General features: G+C 36.2%; 1 protein-coding gene across 3 annotated transcripts in view; it reads left to right on the forward strand.

Annotated features, from left to right (window-relative positions):
* The window catches only part of LOC121370884 (serine/threonine-protein kinase D3-like), a 115,996-nt gene that overhangs the window by 22,397 nt on the left and 65,955 nt on the right, over positions 1 to 27,644 (forward strand). The gene's annotated exons all lie outside the window — the stretch shown is intronic.

Raw genomic sequence — 27,644 nt, forward strand, 5'->3', positions numbered from 1 at the left:
ATTAGTGGCAACACGCTTCGTAGCCATTACGATGACAACAAACATTATAATAACACGTCATTTTAAACCGAAAGTAGTCAGCATTTTCCGAATGAGAAAAAAAAGGCAGAGTTACTTTCCTTATGTTATTTTGACAAAAGAGGATCGATTTTGTTTTTATGCTTACAAAAACATCATTTAACAGGAGAAATTGTCTCCTGCACAGGTGAAGGGAGATTTGATCAAATACCGGGAGACTCCCGCGGAATCCGGGAGGGTTGACAGGTCTGCTTAGGCCTGTTTTTGCTTGGTTTTTTAGTGCAGTGCAGGGGTGGTGAAGATGTGGAACATGAGAAGTTGATGCTTCAACAAATCTATTCTATGGTTACCAATTGCAATGTTTCCATATGAGCAGTGCGGTTTGGCAACCAATATTGTACCATATCAAAAATCTTCAAAAAGAGAAAAACTAATGCTATGGTCAGACTAAATAAAAAAAGTTGTTTTTTTTTGTTTTTTATTATTGACTGCTAAAGATCACATTGATTAATTAATCATCAGCTGTTGGATGTCAAACATTTGATAATCGTTTAGAAAAAAGATGCTACATTTTTGCATTAGTAGCAAGGGATCTTTTGTATGCACTTTCCTATGGATATGACAGTACTTACCATGGGCTTTGATATATACCAGTTATGGTGCACTGGCTTTACCAGCTGAGCTAAATCCTTTATCTCTGGTGAGATCATGGAAACAGTATATGGAGTTGGGGTAAACAAACCAATATTGCACTAAACTAATAACACAAAATGAAAACCATATTTGAAAACATTATCACAGGTGCATATAGAACTTGTAAAATTGTTACAACATACATGAGAAAGCCTCCGCATTTTACTGCATATTATCTGTATGGGAGAGACTTTGTTAAAACCTTATGTCTAGACATTAAAATTAATGAGCATGGTTTTAAATGTGCTGTACTAAAACAAGCTTTCACAGCAGGTCTTGTGTGTTTTAAATAATAATTGGTTCAATCAATTTAACTTCTGAGAAAGTGCTGTAATTAACTTCTGCAGTGTAAAGCAGTTACTTCAATACAGTTAAGAAGTATTTTGTTGCAGGATGTATGTATGGTTACTGTATGATTACTATGAAAGCCAAATGGTCAAGAAGAATGATAAAACAAAAAAATTCCAATGAAAATTCATGGGAAAATGTCACTACAAATTGTTTTCCACAACTGTTTTATTAAAGATTATTGATAGAAAGAAAAAATATTTAAAACATGTTTTTTGTGGGGTTTTTTTTTGGGGGGGGGGGGGTATTTCCAAAATAGTTACATTTCTTTATATATTGAGTCGACAAAAGTTGATACAAAAATACCATACATGTAATGTTATTTGCCTAGATGGGTTATGTAATTTAAGAAATAATTTTAGAAATTAGTCAGGAACACAAATATATATTGGTTATTCGTTAATTAAAAACTCACTAGTTTATTTACTTCCCTATACATGTACATGTATGTACAAATGTATAGCTTGTTCACTTTTGATTGTCATATTTTCATTGTTGTATGAAGTAGCACAGTGATACAGGATGTGAATTAGAGCTTGAGATAGACTGAACTATCAAGCAAAAAGATTACAATCAAGGGTGAATACAGATACACAAAATGTAGGTCATTGGACTTGATGGCTTTTCCTCTGTTTGTTATGCAGATGTCTGGTGTAAAAGGACATCTTGATTTTGTAGCCTTTGTAACACGTTTCAGGTTAACAGAGCTTTTATTTAACAATTAAAATTATATACAATTTTTTTTATCTCTTCTGCTTTGAATATCTGTTGTGTCTTTTACCATTGTGTCCTTTTTTCTCTTGAGGCCATTCGCTGGTGATTCCCAAATGAGCTTTTACAATCAAGACAAAATGTCAAAGTGTCTCTTTGCCTCTGCATTGTATAGTATGGCCTTGACTGTTGTGTCCTTAGGTTTAGTCCTTGACGTCTTTGTCCTTAGGTTTAGTCTGCTCACTTTGGAGCGAAGAAAGGAAGGAAGGAAGGAATGCTTTATTTAATGATGCACTGAACACATTTTAATTATGGTTATATGGCGATGGACATATGGTTAAGAACCATGCAGATAATGAGAGAGAAAACCCGCTGATGCCTCATAATGGGCTGCTCTTTTTGATTAGCAGCAAGGACTCTTTTTTTTTTTTTATATGCAGCATCCCACAGTCAGAATAGTGCATACTAAGGCCTTTGTTATACCGGTTGTGGAGCACTGGCTGGAATGAGAAATAGCCCAATGGGCCAACTGACGGGGATTGATCCTAGACTACCTGCACATCAGGTGAGCTATGTGCCACACCTTGGAGCAAGTTTGGTGGTCATTTATGATATTGTTAGTACCAACGAATTATTACTGGAGTGAGAATAAATTGTGAATAAACATTAAATTGGACAATGTGGTAATGTACATGCAGCTGAGTTCCATGGGCAATTTCTCAATCTATTAGTATACATTTATGAACTAAAAACACAATGTTTGTTAAGTAAAACAAGATGTAGTTGAAGTTGTTAGCAATAATTAATCATATTTATTACTAAATATGGTGTGTAGTATATATGAGAGATGTTTAGTTAGCACAGTGTGATACGCTCATTATTTAAGTCTCCAGAGTGTAGTAAGTAATGTCTGAATACAATATTAATCTGTCTCTATTCCTTCATGGATACATTTCCAGAATATCTAACTATATAGTGAGATCACCCAACAGCATGTTGGGAATATCTGTAATAATTAGATTGAACATTGCATCAGCCATGGCTGGGGTTATATTGGAGTGCTAAATAAATATTGTATGTCTGCACTGTGTATAAACTACAAGTAAATCTGTCCCTGTATTCCCAAGTTACAGATTGTTTCTGTTATGTTTATCCTGTAACAGTGACTGAATCTTAAAACCATCTGTACAAGTTGGATATTGAGGGGTTTTTTTTTAAATGCCATGTATTTGAAACACTTAAATAAATAATTAGTTGTACAGATTATAGTTGTATTGTAATGTCAGAACACTTCTGTTAAATAAAGAAGATAGAACATGGAGGTTTGAACCCAAATCAATGAGTTCTGTTATGTTTCAACTTATATCAAGCTATTTTTTTTTTTTAAACTACGACTTTTTAAATCTATGTATGATTTATATGATTACATCTCTTACTTGGTTTTATTACTTTGACATGTTATTAAAATATAAGATTGCTCTGCATTACATAGAGGCTATTTCATGGATTTTTTCTAATATGATTTTTATGTCAACGAGTGATGTGTTGGTTTTCACACGAGTTAACATAAAACATCGTATTCGGAAAAACACCATGAAATGGTCTATTTATTATATACAGATTTCCTAATTTTTGACAATGTCTTTCGCTTTTAGGTAATATCTTTCGCTTATCCTATCGAAAACATGTAACATCATGGTATATTTTTTCCTATGGAACTTTGCCAGAATATTTACTTGACCATAGACTTTCAACAAGAAATTTGAATAAAATTTATCTTTATTAACATTTATTTAACAATACTGCGGTGCAAACATACCTGACAATGCGATCCTCTACAAATTCCCACAAAAACAAAATGAGTTGAACGCCGTTAAATTCTTACACTTACACTCGATGACACTACATTGTGTCATCATTATGCAGCTTCGTATTCAATTCATTTTGTATATTTTGTCGTAATTGCACTTCGTATCCCTTTTTTATAGATAGGTACAGTTGTTTAAATTACATTTTTTATTTTTTTACATTCGGTCAGATGCATTGGCAATCATCAAATTTAAATATGAAGAAATGAGACGAAGGGAGATAATTTAATCATGCACTTTTACAAAAAAGTAAATACGATTTCTATATTTTCACTGTAGCTAAAATACAGTGAAAATATGACTTTTCACCGGATATGACTTTTATGGTTTCCGTAGATCTATATATTTCATTGCTATGTATATAATACATGGAATTATATATACAGCAGATACATTAATAATAATTTTTAGATGGGTATCTGAGCATTTATAATTACACAATAAAATTCAGGTAACTCATTTAATTTTTGCATAACCACTCATGACCATGTAAACGATGTCCTAAATTTACTGAGCAAATGAAAAATTGGTTAAGTAAAACTGGTTGACTTGTATGAACGTTAACGCACAAACGAACCTATTGTTATCACAGTGTTTTAAAACCTGTTAGGTAAATGGGTTTTTTGTTTGAAAGGAACATTATGTTTGCTTAACAACACATTTTGTTGTATGATTATTTAGTGTCAATTTAAAAAATAAAATTGATACTTCGTCTTATATTCAGATAATCTACAGAACATCAAAAGAAAGGCAAATATTTTAAATTAAATTGAAAAAATTAATTTAGTAAATAGACTGTCAAAATGGACCTAAAATGTTCACAAGACTTTGATAATTCAAACAGAAACATTTAAAATAAATTAAAGAAAAAAATAAAATAATAGTCAAATTTCTTTTGTTGTTGAGTATATTTAGTTGGGCTGTTTAGTAAATCAGCTGTTGTTGTGACTATGCCTTAAAACCCTGCTTACTAATACTAATATTATTATTTTTATGCAAATTGTTTACACTTCTTTGTCATGAGGCTTTAGCTTCCTTCTCGTTGGTAAGGTATACATTAGATGTGCTAATAAATTGCCCAAAAGCAAGGTTGTTGTCAGACAAAACACTGTGCATTGATTTACGGAGAAGCTAACAACATTACTTAAGGCTGGCCATTGTATCTGCAGTGTATTGATTTTCGTTATCATTGTGTTTCATATCACAGGGCTTCATCTGTGAACTTGTCGCAGCTAATTGGAACTTTGCAGTCTACATGTGAACTCCTGTCTCGTGGAGGCAGCTTACCATACTACTTAGTGTTTAGTGTGAATGTCAAAGCTTTTCCAGCTGCACACAAAATGTCACTGTGAAGTGATGTTACGTTGTAGTTTAATAAATTATAATTATTTTGTTATTCAATGCTACGTACATGTTTACTTTTATTATATGAGATTATAAATGGCACACAAAAACACCATAGTTTACATGAAATAATGGATGTTAATTGAAGCTGCAATTTTGAGGGTTTTTTTTTAAATATTAAAGCATTTAAAATAAACCATAAATGTTTTTTTTTTGCTTTTACTGGAAAGCCAGAGTTGGGGGAAGGGGCATGACCCCCCAGTCAAACCCCCCCCCCCCCACCACCACCACCACCTTTTATATTTTACTGTAGCCCCATAACACGACTCATATATGTTGTGGGTGGCCTCCAATATGAAATCATGACTACAAATGTCTCCCTTTAATGCACCTTTCTTCAGTTTTTTATAGATGTTATTTGCCATTGAAAAAAACTAAATCAGATTAAAACTAAAAAATGTTTCTTAAAAAGCTGTACAAATTATTTAATATGCAAGATGCTTATCTGCAAATAAAAGTAATGTAAAAAAGAAAAAGAAAGAAAAAATATAGGCCAACTAGAGGGATGTTGAAAGTGTATTTGCTGTCCTGTCTCCCTTGCTGCTAATGGAAAATGTTGCAGGTTTCCTCTGAAGAGGGCAGGATTTAGCTCAGTCAGTTGAGTGCTCGCTTGAGATGCATGCGTCACAGGATCGAACCACCTCGTTGGATCCATTTAGCTGATTGGGTTTTTCACGTTCCAACCAGTGCATCACAATAGGACAAAGGCCGTGGTATGTATTTTCCCGTCTGTGGGAAAGTGCACATAAAAGATCCCATGCTGTTATTAGAATTTTTTTTAGCAGGTTTTGTTTGACATCCAGTAGCCGATGATTACTTAATCTGTGTGCTCCAGTGGTGTCGTTAAACAAAACAAACAAACAAAATTTCCTCTGAAGACTACATGTCAGAATTACCAAATGTTTGACATCCAATAGTTAATAATTAATCAGTGTGGTCTAGTAGTGTCATTAAACAAAACAAACTATAATGTTTTGACTTTTTTTTTTCATATTAATATAACTTGTCACTCAGTGATAGAGAACTTACCTGAGATTTAATGGGTCTTGGATTGATCCTTTTGAACTTTTCTCCAACTTTTAACTTTCAAATGTTTATATTGGTTCTGATCATCACTTCATTTATGAATTTACCTTGGTTAGACACTCACTATCTGATGTATTTTTCATGATGGAGTGTCTTAAACATTCATTCATTGGACTTTTCTCATCCAAACCGGTGACTGGTATATAAAGGTCATTATATGTTCTTTTTTGTTTGTGCAAAAGTATATATAAAAGATCCCTTGCTGCTATTCAGTAGGAGTAGCCTGTGTGGTAGAAGTAAGTTTTTTTCTCTTATATATTCCTGACCATTGTGTTTCAAATTGCATAACCAAGTACAGTTTGTCTTCATAGAGCAAAATGTGAAAAAAATAATGGCTGATTAAATATACAAATTTGCAAATCTGTCAAGTAACATTAAATATGAAGTGAAACCCCTGAAAACCAGACACCTGAATACCAAGCAAAAAGTCCACTTTTAAGAGGAATCCAGTTTAGAGAGTTTCTGTTCAGTAATAATAATTAAAAAGGGACTGAAATAATATTCAGTTTTGAAGAAATTACAGTTTACTGAGGATTCACTTTATATGCAACATCTGTTACGTATAAAAAATATCATGTTTTAAAAATAATTGTCATGGTTTAATTGACTTTGTTAAAGCCTTATGTCTAGACATTAACATTTATGAGCATGAGACCATAACATACTTGGTTTTAAGCATGCTGTACTGAAACAAGCTTTCTTGTGTGTTTTAAATAATAATTGGTTCAATCAATTTAACTTCTGAGAAAGTGCTGTAATTAATTTCTGCAGTGTAAAGCAGTTTACTTCAATACATTTAAGAAGTATTTTGTTGCAGGATATATTTATGGTTACTGTTTGGTTACTATGAAAGCCAAATGGCCATGTAAAGTCAGGAAAGAATGACCAAAAAATAGTTTTTTCCAACGAAAAATCATGGGTAAAATGTCTCTATAAATTGTTTTTCACAACTGTTTTATTAAAGATTATTGATAAAAAGAAAAATATAATAATTTTTTATTTATTTATTTTTAAAAAATTTTTGTTGTTATTTCCAAAATAATTACATTTCTTTATATACTCTTCAAAAGAAGAAACGCAAAACCACATTGTCGTAACATTTGGAGAATTGATTTAATTATTGAATGGTGAGTCCGATAATTACCAAATGTTGCAGGATTGTTCACAATTCACTCTAGTCCATTGTGAGTAAGTGATAGGACACACCACCACGGTCAATGTCATCTGGAGTCAATACCGGGTGTGGCCTCCGCGTGTGTTGACAACTGCCTGGCACCGCCTGCCCATTGAAGCAACCAGAGTACGGATGACGTCCCGGGGGATGGTGGCCCACTCGGCCTGCAAGGCTGCTGCCAGCTCGGGCAGGGTCTGGGGCTGTGGTTGTCGCTGTCGGAGGCGTCGGTCCAACTCGTCCCATACATGCTCAATTGGGTTCAAATCCGGTGATATCGATGGCCAAGGAAGGACATTAATGTTGTTGTTCTGTAGGAATGCCGTTGTGAGATGTGCTGTGTGAGGCCTGGCGTTGTCATGTTGGAACACTGCGTTGGCGTTGGCCATAACTGGAACGATGTGTGGCCGGAGGATCTGGTCAATGTAGCCCTGTGCATTCAGGTTGCCCTGCACGTGGACCAGGTCAGTTCTGCCAGTGTGTGAGATGGCTGCCCACACCATGACACTACCCCCGCCGAATCTGTCCACTTCCTGCACGCCGTTTGCCGCATAACGTTCACCACGACGCCTATACACGCGACATCTTCCATCATGACGTCGGAGCAGAAATCGGGACTCGTCACTGAACCACACCTGTCTCCATCGCAGTTGAGGCCATTGTCGATGAATCTGGCACCACTGCAGTCGGAGTCGACGGTGTTGTGGTGTTAAGATGACACCTCGAACTGGACGTCTGGCACGAATTCCTACCTCACGTAGGCGGTTCCGTACGGTCTGGTCGGATATCCTGCGCAAACCTGGTATTGCTGCGGCTGTGGAGGTGGCAGAAGTCAATCGTTCCCGAAGGTGGCGTACCCGGATGTAGCGGTCCTGCCCGGGGGTAGTGACCCGTGGTCGACCGGATCTAGGGAGGTCACGTGTTGATCCATGTTGCTGGTAACGGTCCCACAGTCTGGAGATGGTGCTTGGGGACACATGGAATGCCCTGGCAACGGCCGTTCTGGATTCGCCTGCGTCTAGTCGGCCGATGGCATTGTTTCTCTGCGGTTCACTGAGATGTGGCATGTCCTGGATTGTCAACTGTCGGCCAGATACAGAGGCCAGGCAAGCGAACACCCTGCACTTTTATACTGTCGGTGTTCATGTTGCACGTGCAGACAACGCACGTGCAGTGGTGACATGGTTTGCACGTGGCTGCGTTTTTGCGAATATTCACATTTTGGAACTTTATTGTACAGTAGCTGCGTTTTATCGAATGTAACCGTGGGAATGTGTTTGGGACAAGCAATGACATTATATTCACAAAGCATGAACCGGTAGGAAACATAAAATCGGAGTTATAACCCATTTGTACCCTTTTGCGTTTCTTTTTTTGAAGAGTATATATTGAGTCGACAAAAGTTGATACAAAAATATTTTTGAAGAGTCAGAAATGGACTAAGTATATATCCATTATTGGATTTTGTTTACCATATATCAATTTCTAAAATTATTTTCTAAATTAAATAACCTATCTTGGCAAATAACATTACATGTGTTATATGTAATGTTATTTGCCTATACGGGTTATGTAATTTATTAAATAGTTTTAGAAATTAGTCTGGAACACAAATATATATTGGTTATTCATTAACTGAAAACTCACTGGTTGCTTACCATCATAAGAAATATATCTCTCTTCTTTTTTTCTTTTCTTTTTTTATTTTCAATAGCTTGGTTTTTATAAAACTTTTTAATATTTTTATTATATATTTTCATATATTGAAAAAAAAAAATTGAACAGAAGAACTTTTTGCCTAACAAAGGTGTTAATGACTTGTGGCATTGTGGTTGGTCAGGTTTAGTACAGCAAAGAGTATGCCATTAATGTTGGCCAACTATATGCTGTACATACAACATGCGACTTGGGCTTTCCCAGAGATGTTTTTTCCTGTTAAAGGAAATGGTCTCTAAGCTGGTACATGTCTCCATTGCTAGCATTAATGTTACAGTATTTTTGTATATACATATATTTTTTTTTATAGATTCACACATGCTATACAGACATCAGTCAAGTAAATGTATAAGTATTGTTGCCATGGAAACAGAACTATGGCACTTATTTCCATTATTCGAAGGGAAAGGTATACTTTGTCACATCTCCTTGGCTTAATTAATTAAAGCACAGACTGTCATTAGCAGGATTTTTTTACAGTTTAATAAAGAGAAAGTCAAGGTTGTAGTACGAAGTGCCATAAAATGCTGTAGTTTTACTCAGTCACCGGTAGACTAGAAAAAAAGAATTTAATTACTAATCATGGTAAAGTCCATTATCATCAAAAAATGAATCTTATTTTACAGTACGGCACATCATACAGTACAGTGAAACCTAATATATTGGACACTCTGTATAACAACCATATGTTGGAGAAAAAAAAACACATTTAAGATATAATGCCTTTTTCCTACAGGTGTATGTTCTGACCTGTATATATAGACCATCTGCTAAAAGGATTGACGTTTTATATCAGTCATTGGAATTCAGTAAACCAGCTTTTCAAAATTAAATGCTGAGGCAAAAATAGTTTGCTTCAGCTAACATATAATTGGCATTATAATCAGAAATGGTTGGCTGAAAGTTTTAACATACTGTACATGTAAATTGTGTGGCCATATCACATGGCTTTTTACATTAACAAAAATTGTGATGGCTAAAACAAATGCTGACGTTAATTAACTTTACTTCAGCTTTTATATCAACATTGCTGAATGCTAATGTGAAATTTTAGTGCTGTTATATATTCCCCACAAAAAAATTAAATCATATTTCCAGTTGTATATCAACTTAACTTAACAATAGCAGTACTAAAATACCATACACACATGCCTGTTCCAAAACAACCCATAATGGCAGTAAAAATTGAACAGGCATCTATCTCATTGCAATTGCTGTTTTGAAATAGAATAGAATACAACCCCTATAATTGCCCATGGCAGTCGGTAATGGCGTGGAGATTGCTGTGGAGTTTTGTATTCTCGATGGCACTTTTTTTTGCTGTGGACTATATTCGATTTTTCTTTTCACAACATGCACTTTGCCATAAACATTTTCTTAATTTCAGGGATTGAGAATAGATGGAATAGAATATTTTATTACCTTAAAAAGAAATCTGTCATACATATACAGGGTTCGTAGCGGTGTTTCACTTCCTTAAAAGATTTGTTAAATTTGACAAAAAAAATGTTTTAGGTCGAGTCTTTGAATTGTAATAAAAGTCTTTAAATTCTCACAAATCATAGCCAAAGCAATGATGTTATCTTTCACAACTGCATGCATTTAATATTTTCCAGTTAAAAGGTTTAATCTGTCATGATGCATGTAAAAAAGCTCAATTTTTTGCCATGGACAGCAACGTAAACCAACTGATTTGGTATTTTTATTGCATTCTATTGTCTTTGACTGCTGTGTAAAAGTCTTTGAAAGTCTGAAAATGGCAGGTAAAAGTTTTTGAAAGTCTTTGAATTTGTTTGGTCTTTAAGGCTATGAACCCTGACATATATCATGTGAATCATACATGCATGACGGTTTTGGTGGGAGATACATGTGCATCATGATGATGGCCTTTATACACTGATATAGCTGTACAGTGATATTTGAAATTGGAGAAAAGTCGTCTTCTGGTTAATCCCATAAATTGTGGCACCATATTGATATTCTTTTACTTGATCTTAATCTCGTATATTGTGGCACCATATTGATACTGTTTTAACTTGATGTTAGCAGTGTCATCTGTGTGTGTGAGACACACATTCATCAATACTTAATGGCGTCCGCGACACTCATCATGTCAGCAGTGCGAACAGGTCTTTGTGTCTGACAGTGTAAGGTGACAAAGTCATTAACTTCACCTTTGTTTATTACACTATGCCGTCCTGATTAGTTTAGTTTCATTTTCATGCTTATATGCAATTAAGGTTCAAGCACACTGTCCTGGTTACATATCTTAGCTTATATCTGGGCTGTATGGTGAAAAGTGATTACAGTGACTGACCATTGCGTTTGTGTTCATACATGATAGATAAAGCATATTTCATATTTTTTGTCAAATATGATTTATATCTCATCGAGTGAAGTTCGCAATCATATCTCACGAGTCGCACTTGCATGACAAGTGTGATATGATTGCAAACGTCACAAGATGAGATATCAATCATATTTGACAAAATACCATGAAATTTTCTATTTATTATATTACTTTTGGCAATTTACCTTTATTTTTAAAATGCCAGCAGCAAAATAGTTCCGGCTTTCTTACAGTGAAGATAACACTTTCTACAGTGACGATAACACTTTTAGAGTGAAATAGTGAAATTTTCACTCTAAAATGTGTTATCATCACTAAGTGACTGATAACACTTATTTCACTGATATTTGAATATAGTTCTCTAAATGTTATATAATAAATTTTACATATTACATATCTTACAGTAATTTCACTTCATATCCATATTTTGTAAATAGTACAATTTGGTTTTTAATTATACTATTTTTTCAATCACAGTTAGATGCATTAATATTCTTGAAACAAAAACGACACCTAGAGCATATTGATTTCTTAATTATCAGCTATTGAATGTTAAACATTTGATAATTTTTGACTCATATGGTAATAGTAGTTATTTACTAACCCAACATTGAATATCACTAGCCATGGGAGTTGGGCTGTCATAATCTAGAAGCCCTGACTAGCCAAAATTTCTGTGAATGCTAGTGACCTTCTCAACTATGGACTCACCAGAGGTGCAGTGGGCTCTAGTTTATCTATTCCAACCAGTGTTTCACAACTGGTATACCAAAGGCTGTGGTATGTACTGTCCTGTCTGGGGAAATGCATATAAAAGATGTGTGTGGTGGTAGTGGGTTCACTTCTCTTTCTCAAGAGTCAAAATTTGTCAGATACAAAAGTAACCTTTTAATGTGCTGAGGTGTCGTTAAACATATTTAATATTCCTTTCCTTTCCTTACTCTGAAATTACTGGGATATGTACTTTAATGCCATCTAAACTGGGTTGTGATTAGTTAACAATATGTGGAAGAAATATAATTCATTTGTCAGTATCAAAAGTATTATTTTTAAAACAAGTCCTCATTAATTTGGACAAAGTTAACATGCAGTGGAAATCAGCATCTGTCTTGTGGAAGAATTTGTCAAAATCTCATTGATTTTTTGTTCCATATCAGTTGATAACTCATGTAAAACTCTCAGTAAAGACCTAGCACATTTTATTTAATAACTTTGAGTCATCATAGTTTACACTCAAAAAAGGAATTTATTGAGCAATACCCCAGCACATTGTTTATTCAACATTTAGGTGTTTAACTTATATCATTTCAACACTTTATTTAAAGAATGACTCATGTAAAACTCTCAGTAAAGACCTAGCACATTTTATTTAATAACTTTGAGTCATCATAGTTTACACTCAAAAAAGGAATTTATTGAGCAATACCCCAGCACATTGTTTATTCAACATTTAGGTGTTTAACTTATATCATTTCAACACTTTATTTAAAGAATGAGAGAAAACACTAAATTTTTTCAACACATGTTGTCTGTCTTTTCTTTAACAGCAATGTGTGTTTTCTGTGTATTTTTCCAGACAGGATAACACTTCCCATAGGCATTTATATGAACATGCTAATACTTGTTGTGCAATGTCAGTTGAAAGATGAAATAACAGTAGTGGCAGATTCTCTAATGACTGTTTTCCATGTGCGAGGTTTCTGACATGGCACAGACATGGTTACCAAAAACCACGCTGCACATATGGAAATGCTGATATTGATAACCACACAATTGATATTTCATGTATCATTTTTCTGCATTCAATGCCTGCACCACACTGCACTTACACCATGCAAAAAAACCTGTGCACATGGTTGTGGAAAATGGCTCCAAGCTGTCATACAGGATAATCAGGAATGCAGGGCACAATATTTCACAAGAACCATTGTTCTGCTCTCTTGTCAGTTATGCAAATTTAAAATCATGTGAACCACCAGTTGGTGACATGGTGAACAATTAATTTCTAAAATTAAAAGTACCCTATCAGAAGTTAAATTGATACAGTTGAACAACCAATGTAGCACAGAACTGTAGTTGAAGTGTTTTAGGATTAGGTAGGCCTAACTCATCGGTTATAAGAACTATATTCACGTAACTAAACAATCAGTTACCTAAGTAAAACTCACATGAACTGACTTCTGATTACCTAAGATTTTGAAATATTGTATCCTGAAATGTCTTTGATTGTATAACAAAGTGATGACCTGAACTACCACAATACAATATTGTCTGGTCAAAACAGACAAATTAGAACATAAAATGTTGCCTGTCATATACAGGACATGCCCAAGTCTCAAATTTTAACATCAGTTAGAGACATGAAAAAGTTTTTGATTTAACTGATCAGAACAGCATATTATAATTGCATATTCTTTTATTTCTTTAGTTTTCATAATTAATGAAAATTATAACTTTAAAGGTTATTCTGTATATTTATGGAATTTGATGGTGGATCCATTGTGGAGTATTACTCTTGTGGCATATATGGGAATTGGAACTGAAAAAAGTGCCCTGTATCCAAAAATAGGTTCAGGCACACCCATCCCGGATTTGACCTCTAACATCTCGCAGCATGTAGTACCTTAAGTTCGTTGTCATTGAGTTATAGTGCACTGTACATTCCACTATATGGCATAGTAGCATTAACCTTGGTTAAAAAACAAACAAAAAACCCCAAAACCCAACCCAACACCACCACAACTGACTCTTGTTAATTTGGGCACTCTGTTTTATAATAGTTGGCCTAATTCAAGTTTTTCTCAACTAAACAATATGTGATCCTACCCCCCAAAAAACAACAACAAAAAACAAACAAACCCAAACAAACAAACGAAAAAAAACCCCACACATACTCGTAAACACGTACGGTAGATGTCCAGAAATCTGTGTAAATGAAACAGAGTTTGTTGGCAGTGTCCTGTAGCATGTGATTTGATCATCATTAGTGGCAATGAGTAACTTGTTATTTGAGTGGTGCAAGGTACACTTTGCTACTTGTAGTAACAACTTTTAGTAGACAAATCTTAGGATATTACAGAAGTGGATTCAGGGCTATATTAGTTGTAGGTCAAGACTCAAGACTTTATAGCAGTGTCTCCATATTTTAAATACATTTATTACACACCAATGTAAGATACTGGCAATTTGCTCATGTCATAACAATCACTCAGTATCTAACTAGTGTAATATTGGCATGACGTGAGCATGACATAGATCACTTGCTGGCCCAATTCACACAAAAATAACGTGTAGTAGGTCCAGACAATTGCTTATTTCTGCGTTGCGGCTTGTTTGCAGTTGGTTTGTAATGAATAAAATACTAAACTAGCTTGCCTGTCGTACTATTTTTATGAAACTCGTGAACAGTGTATCTGACTCGCTTTCACTCGTCAGACACCAAACCTGTTCGCTCATTTTATAACAATGGTATGACAGGCAAGCTCGTTTAGTATTCTATATGTATGTTATTTGTATCAGTGGGACTTTATTTAAATCTGTGTCCAGTATTAATAGTATTCCAAGAGTTTATAAGCATGTGGCCAAGTTTACGTTTGATGATACACTGTACCATCAAGAAGAACAGTTATATATGAAGACAGATTAATATCTGAATGCCTGTTCCCAAGATCATGTCTGAGGAGGGATCCAGAATCAGGTCCGAAAAAATCATTGGTGATGAATGTTTGCTTGGATCTCTGATATTTTTCAGAAGCAAATTGTACATATCTAAAAACATGTTTGAACTGCATAAAACTCAAAAGAAATTTGTTTTAATTATAATTAAAAACATGTTTGAGATTTTACATCTGGTGAGATTTTTTAAAAAGTATTTTTTAACTGACTGAAAGGAAAGGGATGCTGAACCCACTTAAGGAAGGTTCATACAGTTTTATCATTCATTCATTTCAACTTATTTTTGTGCTTATATCCAATTAAAGTTTAAGCACACTGTCCTGGGCACATACCTCAGCTATCTGGGCTGTCTGTCCGGGACAGTGGGTTAGTTGTTAGTTAGTGGTTAGTGAGAGAGAAGAGGGTGTAGTGGCCTTACACCTACCCATTGAGCCCTTAAGAACTCGCTCTGGTTTGGAGCCGGTACCGGGCTGCAAACCTTGTACCTATCAGCCTGTAGTCCGATGGCTTAACCACAACGCCACCAAGGCCGGTACAGTTTCATCTGATGTCTGGGCTCTCTGATAACTCAGTAGTGTATGTGAAAAAGAAACATTCTGCAAACTGTGTTCAAAGTAATATTTAAGACTGCACTGCAAATATCTCACCCAGCAAATATGAATTAATTACACCAGGAATACAATGTTTAATTTTCTCTTTGGGAAGATAATAGCTCTTGTGTGTAATTGTTCTTCTTCAAAAAATAACATACATGTACAGTTGTATTTGCTATCTGAGTTTGAAATACATGTCACTACTCCCTGCTTTCAATACTGCTTTACTTAACAGTCATTAGTTCTGATGCCAAGAAAATAAATAAAGAAAAAGGAGATCTCTTTTTCTTTTCAACACCTACATGCCACTGAATGGCTGCAATAGTGTTGGGAACCCTGTGGAATCATGAAAATAGAGGTTCTGTTTAGGCTTCTATTCAGTAATAAATATGCTAAAACATTCACATTTTAACTTCATAACAGGTACATTGGCAGAGGAATTATTTATTATAAGTTTGCTTGTTTGACACTAAGAGGAACAATTACAATCTGGTTTACACTACACAGACATCATCACATTAACAGATGTTCAATTCCACCCTATCTGGACAGTGTTAAAATAAGGTCTTACACCACTGTTAATTTTCTTCAACATATTGTATAAAAATGTCTAAACAACTTGTTTATTATTTTTGTACAGACATTGCACTCTACATAATATATTACATGCAAGACACTGGCATAGGCTTTTCTACTATTGAATACAATTATTTTGTTGTAAATGACTAATGTTTATGGACAATCTTTACCTTTCAAAAAAACAACAACCCAGCAACTTATTTTATTAGTTTCAATGGCAAGCTGCCAGTGCCATTATACCTACAAGCTTCTGTATATTTTTAAAATACTGCATACAAATTTGAAATTCATACCTTTTTAATTTCATTAATAACTGTATACCAGATGTAAAATTACTTTCTTTGTATTCTTTTGCGCATGAAATTCAATTTGGAACTGGTTAAAAAACAACAAAAACATTTGGTCCTTAAAGGGACAGACCCTAGTTTCAACCCGTGAAAATTAACACAAAGTTTAGTTAATCTACAAACTTGTAACACATTTGGATAACGTTACAAATGAGTGAAACATGAGTCTGTGACTTTGAAATGGTGAAATACCCTATAAAAATAGACTAAAACTCGACTCCATAAGTGTTACTTTTCAGACGCACGTGCATTTAAAAAAATAGGAGAACTGCATTTTGTGTTATTAAAAACACCAGGATGACCAAAAACACTTTGAAGGTACAGAAATGGATAATCTAAAAAATAAAATACAAGTAAAGTATGATTTCATTTATCAAAAAAGTCTCTAGTAGTAAAAAATATGCCTTAGTATTAAAAACTAGGGTATGTCCCTTTAACATTGCTTGATATGCATCTCTCAGATTATGAATCACCACTAACATGTATTGGTTAAAGAGTGCGTGTTAAACAGCAGTTTAACAGGTGAAGTTAAGTGGTTGTAAGTTCTCTTGTATTAAATACAAATGCTTCCCCACTTGTTGCACATGTGCTTTGTGTTACATTCGTGTACAGATAGCTTACTTTATTGGCTCTTGAATATAAGAAAAACACTTGCAACTTGTATCTTAAAGGAAACATTGATGTCTAAATAAAGAAAACAAAGATGGTGTTGCAGTCTATAATAGATACAAAAGTATAACAATTGCTGGTTAGCTGTCCTTAAAAAAAGAGAGGAAATTTTATATGTATGGTGTCTGGTAAAGTAAGAGGTGATGTCACTATGTCATGGCCCCCTTGCTATAATTAATTAATTCTCCTTTGCATGTAAAACAATATGTCTCTCCAAGTGAAATAAATAAATGGATACAAAAAACATTTGTTATCAGATTGAATTTCAATTGTCTTGGATTCAGAGGTGGTGATTACAGTAGGTTACTCGGTGCTGGCAGTGTGTCTTCCATTATTCAGACAGCATGTGTGACACTTTAATCAATGTGTATAGCAGTTGCATGTATCTAAATTAATCATTTTCACACACATACTTTCCTGTCTGCAGGCCTTAGCCTTGCATAATATGAAACTGGAACCTCCCATGGTTGGGATGGTGATACAAACAGTACTGTGTGTTTTTATCTGATTTCAAACATGAACATGTTTTGTATTGGGTGCTCAGCCACGGTGTTCACTGTGGCATCAAGAGAAATGAAAAGGCAGATTACAGACATTGGTGGTGGCATAGAGGTTAAGCCATCAGCCTTAAGGCTAGTACTAGGTAGGCCATGAGCTAGCCCAGATATTGGTACCACCTTGGGGGAGTAAACGCCATTATGATTTTCTGAAAGTACTATGTCTATAGTTTCAGAAAATCTTTGAAGCCAAAGCTGGATCCACAGCTAAATTGTAGTAATCGGCCTTTGAATGTGGGTATGCATGTTGAAAATTGAGGACAAAATTTTGGGGTAGGGCAAATCAAAAATGCAATTACTCCAAAAGTAGGAGGAATAATTAAACAAATAACCACTCATATTGTTGCTTATCAAATGTTTTATTAAGTAAAATAGGTTTTATGCAAATTTGGTCATTATCAAGGTTACCAGAGGTCAAAAGGTCATGATTTTTTGCTGGTGCCTACAATTTAGATGCCCACTCAAGAAATCATAATAGGAACCAAACCAATTGGAATTTCTTCAAGCAAAATGAATCTTATTATAGCTGAAGGAGTTCAAAACCCATTTTTAAAAACATAATGAGTTTATAATTATCAACTGAGGCAGGACATGGAATAATTCCAGACATATTTTAAAAAAAACGAAAATTTCTTCGATTTGGAGTAGGGGAAATGAAAAATGATATAATTCAAAGTATATGGAATAATAAACCATTATAATAATAATAATGACCACTCATTTTGCTGCTTATCAAGAGTTCTGTCACATGGAATGTTTCTTATGCAAATTAGGTCATTATCAAGGTCATCAGAGGTCAAAACGTCAAAATTTTGGGAGATTGTCGTAAACCTGCCCATTGAGCCATGTAAACATGGCCTATATATACCATAGATCATAAAAATGACTAGTAAACGGTTTATTCCAGAGATACTTAGCTAAATAGAGTTTTTTAGTCCAAAATTTCCACAAAAGTTTAACCCCAAACCATGGATAACAGTGCATATTAGTGGTAAACGGTTTGCAGCTTTCAAAAGAATACAAAGATTTAAGATGAAAACAGTGCAATTGTGAATCTAGGCAAAGGCGGCCAACTTGTTACTGAGAAGGTAACACCTGAAACTGAAGATCAATCACTTTCGCTGGCATCGTTGTCATCATCATCGCCGCTGTCACCATCGTCTATATCGTTTAAAGTCACAAAGTCATCCTCAGTGTCTTTCTGATTGGAACAAGTTATCAGTTTGCACATATATGTACACTTCAGATTATTTTGAAGACAAGTGCAGGTTTCCTCAACACACTCCTTTGAACAAGTGCAGGAAAGAAGTTCCATAACAGCTTCTGGGGCAGGTGGTGCATCACTCCAATCAATGACTAGTTCATCATTTTCAATTGTCCATCCATTGCCAATGGCTGGGGGAATCTCCGGGAATGCCTCCAAGCTCCTCTTCCATATTCCACACTGGTAATTCGCCCTCTTACTGTGGTTAAGTAAGGACTTTGAACATGGGGGGAGCTGCCATGATTCTGCCTCACCTTTCCGGGCACAGAACAGATTGAAACGTAGTTCATTGATTCTTTTTTGTTTTAGAGCCTGAGCAGTATATCTTGCAAGTAAGGGCCTCTAGACTGTTGAAGAGGTCAGTAGACAAATCCCAATTGGAACCAAGGCGTTTCAACGTTTCTTGATGTTGCTCACTTTTGCAGACTAGTTTTAAAGTGGAAAGCTTGCCTTTGCCAGCAAATGAACTCACTGTGTCGCACCCTGTGAAGGCGTGAAGTCCAAGAAGTGCGTCACATATATCATGCCCAAGTATGTTTGCAACTTTCCGTATGTCAGTGTACTGGATGCGGGTTTTCGTGCCACTTTTGATTTAGATTGGGCAGGGTATTTTGGAGGAGAATGCTACGCATAAAACGAACACATCTGTGTCCTCAGATACGATCAAAACTGGAGAAAAACCATATTTTGCACAATGTGCGGCATGCAATAGCATCCTTGTGTCCGCTTCTTCCTGACCAGACCCGAGGCATTCAACATTACTGACAGAGTTCACTGTCAGTTTCTGACATGTTTCTCCTACTGTAACAAACATTTCTTTATTTGCTAGTTTCTCCCGTTGATCTGCGCTGCTCCAATCATTTGCAAGAAATTCAATAAGTCTGTTTTTGTTTTCTGATGTCCGAAGGAACTTCCTCCACTGTTTTATCCTGTGTCCTTGGGCAATAGCTTTGAATGTAGTCCCGCTGGCAGTCCCCCGATTAACACGCTCTGCGTCTTTTATCGATTGCTTACGATATACATCAAACACGACATCAACACGTCTCGAGACCGAACCTTCCCTCAACACCATCCTATGCAACATCTGAGATAAGTCGGCAAAGGTCATACCATCTGCATTCATTTTCTGCATAAGGGCCATTCCATCTATTATGCAAGCAGAATTTCTGTCAATTGACTCTGTAGGCTGTAAATCCTTTTTCAAACTATCCATCAATGAAGATTTTTTTGTCTTTCTCGGTGTGCCCTCTGGTGTTGCAATTGCCCATGGGATCGGCCCTAATCGATGTGCCAAAACGTCCTTCATACTCAGATGTCTAGTCTGTGCAATCAGGATCATTTTGGCAAAAAGATCACGGTCAGCTTTCAGGATGATCTGTCGTGCCGCAGCCTGCTATTTCTTCTTGACAATCATATCGCTGAAGGTTTTAAGTTTTTGCTTCTTCAGGGGTGCAAAAAAATTAGTTTTTGGAGGTTCACATTCAAGTCTGTCTTCCCTGAATTCCCTGGAGGCTTTTTCTCCGGAGTCCTTAGCTTGCAATAGGTCTTTTGTTATGTTGTCTGGTGCAGCCATCCCAGTTGAAATGCTAAGGAGGTCTGAGCTTTCTGTGCTGAAGGGATTGATCCAGTTATTCTCCAGCATGCCGATCAAGGACACTACGTCCTCTTCATCCTTCTTAATTCTAGATTTGCTTAGATCTGGGTGATTGAAGTCCGAGGAGTTACTGGTTCCAATGGCATTCCTGAGCATGTGTAGGAAGGAACTGCGATACTCTGCAGTAAGGTAGTATCTACTGATTGCACCAGGCTTAAGGCTAAACCCCTTTGTGCCACCAGGAGTCTGTGTGTCTTTATTAACACTTTCCTCGATTGTCTGGTCTACAGGGATCCTACCAAATGGATTTCTTGAGCCAAGTTGAACAGAAAATCCACCATGTTCAAGAAACTCATGAACTTCAGGATGCTCGGTTTTTAGGTGGGTCATTTCAGCATTGTAGTGGGATAGATATCTTGCATAATTGGTATTGTCATATGCAAATACCCAGGGTATCATGTCTTGAACTGCTTGCAGATGCATTGCCCAATTGCCCTCTCTAGAACTACGCAAATAGTTCAGCAATATATCAACCAGATCCAAGTACGACATCCAAAATGCAGCAAGGTTCCCTGCATCACTGCGTAGATGGTCTAGATGCAAATAGAACTGTTCGGCTAGAGATACGAACGAGGGTTTTTCAAGTGTCTCTGTAAAAGTCATCTGACATACATTGCTTGAAAATTCACCAATCAAATCAGTTATTTCAGTCTCTGCATTTGAACCTTTGGTTACTAGGAAGCCCTTCCATGCAAGCCGAAGCAAAGCTTCATAGAGAAGCTTATGCAGTCTAACTGCTTGGTTGTATTTCTTACCATCAAGCACCCCACTTACAGAGCCTGCAGCTATCACCCCGGACTCAGTACACAAATCTTTCAACCCGGCTTCTTGAAACCTCTTTCCTATTACACCTAGCAAGCTACATATTGTGTGGAAGACACCTAACCTGGGGACGACATTTGCAAACTTTTCATTATGCTTCCAAATGATCTCTGTTGCCTTTGCATAAAGTGCTTGATGAAACACAATCACAATGCTTTGAAGAGACAAAGAACTCCTGATCTTCTCTGACTGTAGTAGTACCTCTTGCACTGTAGAGAGCTGTGTTGCTGGTGCATTAATGGTAGGCAAATAGCGCACAACATCTGCTGTAACATGTATATCGTCTCGGACACTAATATTGAAACCAGTCCAGCTGCTTACAGTTTGCGTTTGGGCATTGTGGATTCGTGCAAGAAACCAGAGAAACGTTTTCCTGTAGACGTCGCGCTTTATTTCGTAACCACTAAGTTGAACATAGCTTCTGGAAGGTGGACCAACACGCTCACCAGCATTGTAGATCGGCAGGAGTGGTTGGACTAACCCAATTGCCCTTGGCTTCTTACCAGACTCCTGTAGACTACGCATTGGGATATCCTTTGGCATGGGGTCCGGTCCGAATGCCTTTGGCTGTACCACGATTCCATTCACTCTGTGTGAAGTGCTTCCACCGCTTAGTGTTTCTTCGAGCCTGTCATGTTGTCCCATGCCAGGGTCGTCATGATGTTCGGTTTAATGTCCTCTGGCAAAGCAATACCGTCAGTTTGATGAGCTTCTAACTTTTGAAGAGCAAGAGCTGTCTCAACCTCTTCAAGCTGTGTATAGGACATTCCATGTCCATAGCGGTTTAGAATCCGTATTAACTCAACATTTCCAGTGAGTGTCTTTACCGCCTCTGGTAATATGATGTGTTTTGGGGGCTTAAGTCTTGAGCAAGTAACACCGTACACAATGTCCTGCCCAATTGAGTCCACTAATCTATCTACCCTACCTGAGCAGCTGGTAGATTCCCCGCTGAAAAGAAATCTCAAAAATGCATTTAATGAAATAGGAATAAATTCAGATGACTGTTTTAACTGAGCAGGTACAGGAGGCCAAGGCATTTTGGTTTCCTGCATTTTGATATCACTTCTAAGTATGAGGGAGACATGCATGGCCATATTTTCATTGTGACATGTGTTCACTTTGAAAATCTGCAGTTCTTCTTTCAACCTCATATTTTCCTTAACAACCTCACCTAGTGAAAGATTATCTGGGTACACCAAGATTTTACCTTTCTCATCAGGAATCATGTGTAGGCTTTCACCAAACTCAGCAACAAGTTTTCTCTGAATATGTTTTTTGGTAGAACTTTTGACCTCTGTTACACCCATAGATACTAAACTATCTGTCAGTTTCTTTGTCAGTTCAGTAAGTCTAACAACATTAGGTTCCTGAAACAGATCATTTCTAATAAATCTAAACAGTTCTTCATAACTCCTTTTTTCAGCTCTGGTGTAAATTACTTCAGGATCAAGTTCTATTTCCGTTGTAGAAAGATTGTTATTGTCATCATTTGTCACTTTCTTTGGTGGCCTTGTGAATGCATGATAGCGCTGTCCATGATAATGTCCTTCGGCGGCCACTAATTCCCTTGAAAGAATAGCAATTATACGATCATTTTCGTTCCGCACAGCTGCCTCTCTGATTGTCTCGGCACGAAGATCTACACATTTAATTAGTTGGTCCCTAGTATTTGTACCTTTTATGTATTTGCTACTCTTTAAACAGAAGATGCAGATAGGTTTGTACATGGTAGATGCAAATGGGACAGATGATTCTCTCCTATGAAAAGTCTTTGGTTTACCAGTGGCTTCAGATGAATCCCCCGAATTCTGGTTCTCAAGAATGGCGTCCAAGTCTCTCTTCTTTATGAAACGATTTCTACACTGCCTATGATAAAACACCTTTGGGACACGACCAGATTCAGCTTTTGCAGAAATCCTAAGAATATCATTATTGCCCCTAATTTCAGCAGCTTGAACAAGTTTTGTCCAGGAGTCCCAGTCCTTTGGTGAATTGAGTTCAGGGTCCCGATCATTGCAATTAAAAATACAACACTTTCGTATTTTTTTCTCTGGCATTTCAATGTCCCCTGGTCAACATCAGCTTGATTATCAGTAGGAATACCTTGTTCAGCATCATCCATGATCAAGTAGGGTATGGCTCAAATGCACCTCGTTACCCTGAAAAACCATATGAGGCATCGATAAGGCTGATGAAAATAGATTTATTGTTATCGTCAACAACAATTCAAGAAATAGGTGAGGTATTGTGTTAAACTTTTATCTTTCATCTTGGTCAAAAACACATTTCAAGGTAATTTGAGAAATCAAAGAAAGAAATTTTGACGTTTTGACCTCTGATGACCTTGATAATGACCTAATTTGCATAAGACACATTCCATGTGATAGAACTCTTGACAAGCAGCAGAATGAGTGGTCATTTGGTTTATTATTCCATATACTTTGAATTATTGCATTTTTCATTTCCCCTACTCCAAATCAGAGAAATTTTTGTCTTTTTAAAAATATGTATGGAATTATTCCATGTGCTGCCTCAGTTGATAATTATAATCTCATTATGTTTTTAAAAATGGGTTTTGAACTCCTTCAGCTATAATAATAATAATTTTGCTTGAAGAAATTCCAATTGGTTTGGTTCCTGTGGTTATTTCTTGAGTAGGCATTCAGATTTTAGGCACTCACTAAAAATCATGACCTTTTGACCTCTGGTGACCTTGATAATGACCTAATTTGCATAAAACCTATTTTACTTAATAAAACATTTAATAAGCAAGCACTATGAGTGGTCATTTGTTTAATTATTCCTCCTACTTTTGGAGTAATTGCATTTTCGATTTGCCCTACCCCAAAATTTTGTCCTCAATTTTCGACGTGCATACCCACATTCAAAGGCCGATTACTACAATTTAGCTGTGGATCCAGCTTTGAAACTATAGACCTAGTACTTTCTAAAAATCATAATGGCGTTTACTCCCCCCAGGTAGTACCAACCCATGAAATTTTGGAGTCGAGCTCATGGCCTATAGGTACTTGGTGTCAGCTCCAACCTAGATAAGAGTGAGTTTTAATGACACAATGAGGTGGTGTAAGGTTAGTGACCTGAGCTATTCAACCATTAACCAGTAACAATTAATCTTTAACTCACTGTCTTGGAGGAGGGAATTTTTTTATTTAACAATGCACTCAACACATTTTATTTACAGTTATGTGGCATCAGACATATGGTTAAGGACCATACAGATACTGAGAGAGGAAACCCATTGTCAACACTTCATGGGCTACTCTTTTCGATTAGCAGCAAAGGATCTTTTATATGCACCATCCCATAGACAGGATAGCACATACCACGGCCTTTGATGTACCAGTCATGGTGCTCTGGCTGGAGCGAGAAATAGCGCAATGGGCCCACTGATGGGTATCGATCACAAACCAACTGTGCATCAAGCAAGCAATGTACCACTGGGCTACGCCTCGCCCCACTGTCTTGGAGGAACATCCCAGATACATGAGGGGTTTTCCAGGACCATGAGCAAAATCAAAGCAAGCTAAAGATCACTCTCCCGAAGTGGTGCTAGGGAAGCAATCACTTGGAGTTTCAAATAAAATTGATTTAAAATGTCACTGCAAGTTATTGATTTGTAGCTCTTTTAAAACTTTACAGGAGAGTGGAGGGGAGCAGGAGTGCTCACTTGCATTTCCTTGTCAAGACTGAGGACAATGTTATTGAATGTTGAGTGGATATACAATATAATGAAAAATTAAAATGAATTGAAATGAAAGCAGATTTATCAGCCGTGACTGCTATGAATTTACCAGGGTTTTCCAGGACCATGAGCACAATCAAAGCAAGCTAAAGGTCACTCTCCCGAAATGGTGCTAGGCAAGCAATCACTTGGAGTTTCAAATAAAATTGATTTAAAATGTCACTGCAAGTTATTGATTTGTAGCTCTTTTAAACTTTACAGGAGAGTGGAGGGGAGCAGGAGTGCTCACTTGCATTTCCTTGTCAAGACTGAGGACAATGTTATTGAATGTTGAGTGGATATACAATATAATGAGAAATTAAAATGAATTGAAATGAAAGCCAATTTATCAGCCATGACTGCTATGAATTTACGTCATGACATGGGTGAGGAGGTACGTTTATGCCACATACTGATTTGAAGAATAATTCTAACAAGTATGTCCTATGATATTCATAACATGATTAGAATTGACAGGTGCTGTTGAACCTCGTTCTGTATGATGATGTCTTGTTTATCATTTTTATTGAACATACGAAGTCGAGACTGATCTAACAAGCACCTATATACAGAGAGAGTTATCCAGGTGTTATGTGGGTCGGAACATAGGCCTCTTCCCAAAAGAAAGTGGCTAAAAATTCCCAATATATATTTAATTATGTCTGTTTTATTAGATTAATTTAAAAGTGGTGTGCTGCATCATTCAGTGGCCTGAAAACATGTCCCAAGTATGATTTACTCGCACTAATTTTCCCAATTCTATCAAAGATGGGACCCTGGTGAATTATTCTAGATAAATCCCTCATATAACGGCCACCTGTCCATAATGATCACCACAAAACCCATCCAATGCATTTTTTCTGTATTTGACCTGTAATACAACCTGCTCAATGTAGGCTAATTTTTTGTCTGCCTTTACCAAGAAAAATAGCAAGATATAGGTATTACTTTTCCAGTGGCAGTGACGGCATTAACTTTTACATTAAAGTTCAACATTGAAGTTTTCTGTTAGGTTCAGTTTCTCCCAAACTATATGTTCTAGGTCAGTGAAACTTGGTTTATAGTTCACCTATGAATGTCATCAGGTCAGTGAAACTTGGTTTATAGTTGCACCTATGAATGCTCATCACACTGCACTGAAACTTGGTTTATAGTTGCACCTATGAATGCTCATCACACTGCACTGAAACTTGGTTTATAGTTGCACCTATGAATGCTCATCACACTGCACTGAAACTTGGTTTATAGTTGCACCTATGAATGTTCATCACAGTGAGCTGAAACTTGGTTTACCCTATGAATGCTCATCACACTGCACTGAAACTTGGTTTATAGTTGCACCTATGAATGCTCATCACACTGCACTGAAACTTGGTTTATAGTTGCACCTATGAATGCTCATCACACTGCACTGAAACTTGGTTTATAGTTGCACCTATGAATGCTCATCACAGTGAGCTGAAACTTGGTTTATAGTTGCACCTATGCATGTTCATCACAGTGAGCTGAAACTTGGTTTATAGTTGCACCTATGAATGCTCATCACACTGCACTGAAACTTGGTTTATAGTTGCACCTATGAATGTTCATCACAGTGAGCTGAAACTTGGTTTATAGTTGCACCTATGAATGCTCATCACACTGCACTGAAACTTGGTTTATAGTTGCACCTATGAATGCTCATCACACTGCACTGAAAATGTTTGTGGTAGCTAGGCGAGACATTTAATTCCGCAGAATTCTTGTTGTTAAAAAGATTCTGTTAGAAACATTGTCCAATGGCAGAAAACTCAGGACACTTCCTTGAAAGATATTCACTGGATATTTTGACTGAAATATTCCATGCCATTGGTTCTTATCCTACTAGTATATACACACACACACAGTATTATTTCATTATAATTATTAGTATAGCAAAATGATTTTAAAAGTTTAATGTATGAATATACCCCAAGATATCATATGTGTTTACAGTATATAATATCTGTCAGGCATTCTGCCATTGTAAAAACAAAACAGATGATAAGTACACCTACTATAGTCCATCCCACAGAGAATGCCTTTTTTCATGCTATGGAATTTACTACAACTTATTTATTTCTGAGCCAATTGATTTGTAAATTGCACACAAAAATAGTATTTTTATGCTATTTCCAAAACACTTTTACGTTTCATCTTATGTCAAACTAAACTGAATTCATTTACAGAAAACATTTCCATAGAATGATGAGACAGACTATAGGTTTGAAATCTTTTGAAATTGGTCACTGTATTACATATACTTTGAAACAGTTTAAACATTTCATTGTCATGTTATAATTTTTCTAACAGTTATAAAAACATATCCATTAATTTTGAAGATTTTAGGATACAT

Source organism: Gigantopelta aegis, chromosome 4 (assembly GCF_016097555.1).
Source record: "Gigantopelta aegis isolate Gae_Host chromosome 4, Gae_host_genome, whole genome shotgun sequence".
NCBI lineage: Eukaryota > Metazoa > Mollusca > Gastropoda > Neomphalida > Peltospiridae > Gigantopelta > Gigantopelta aegis.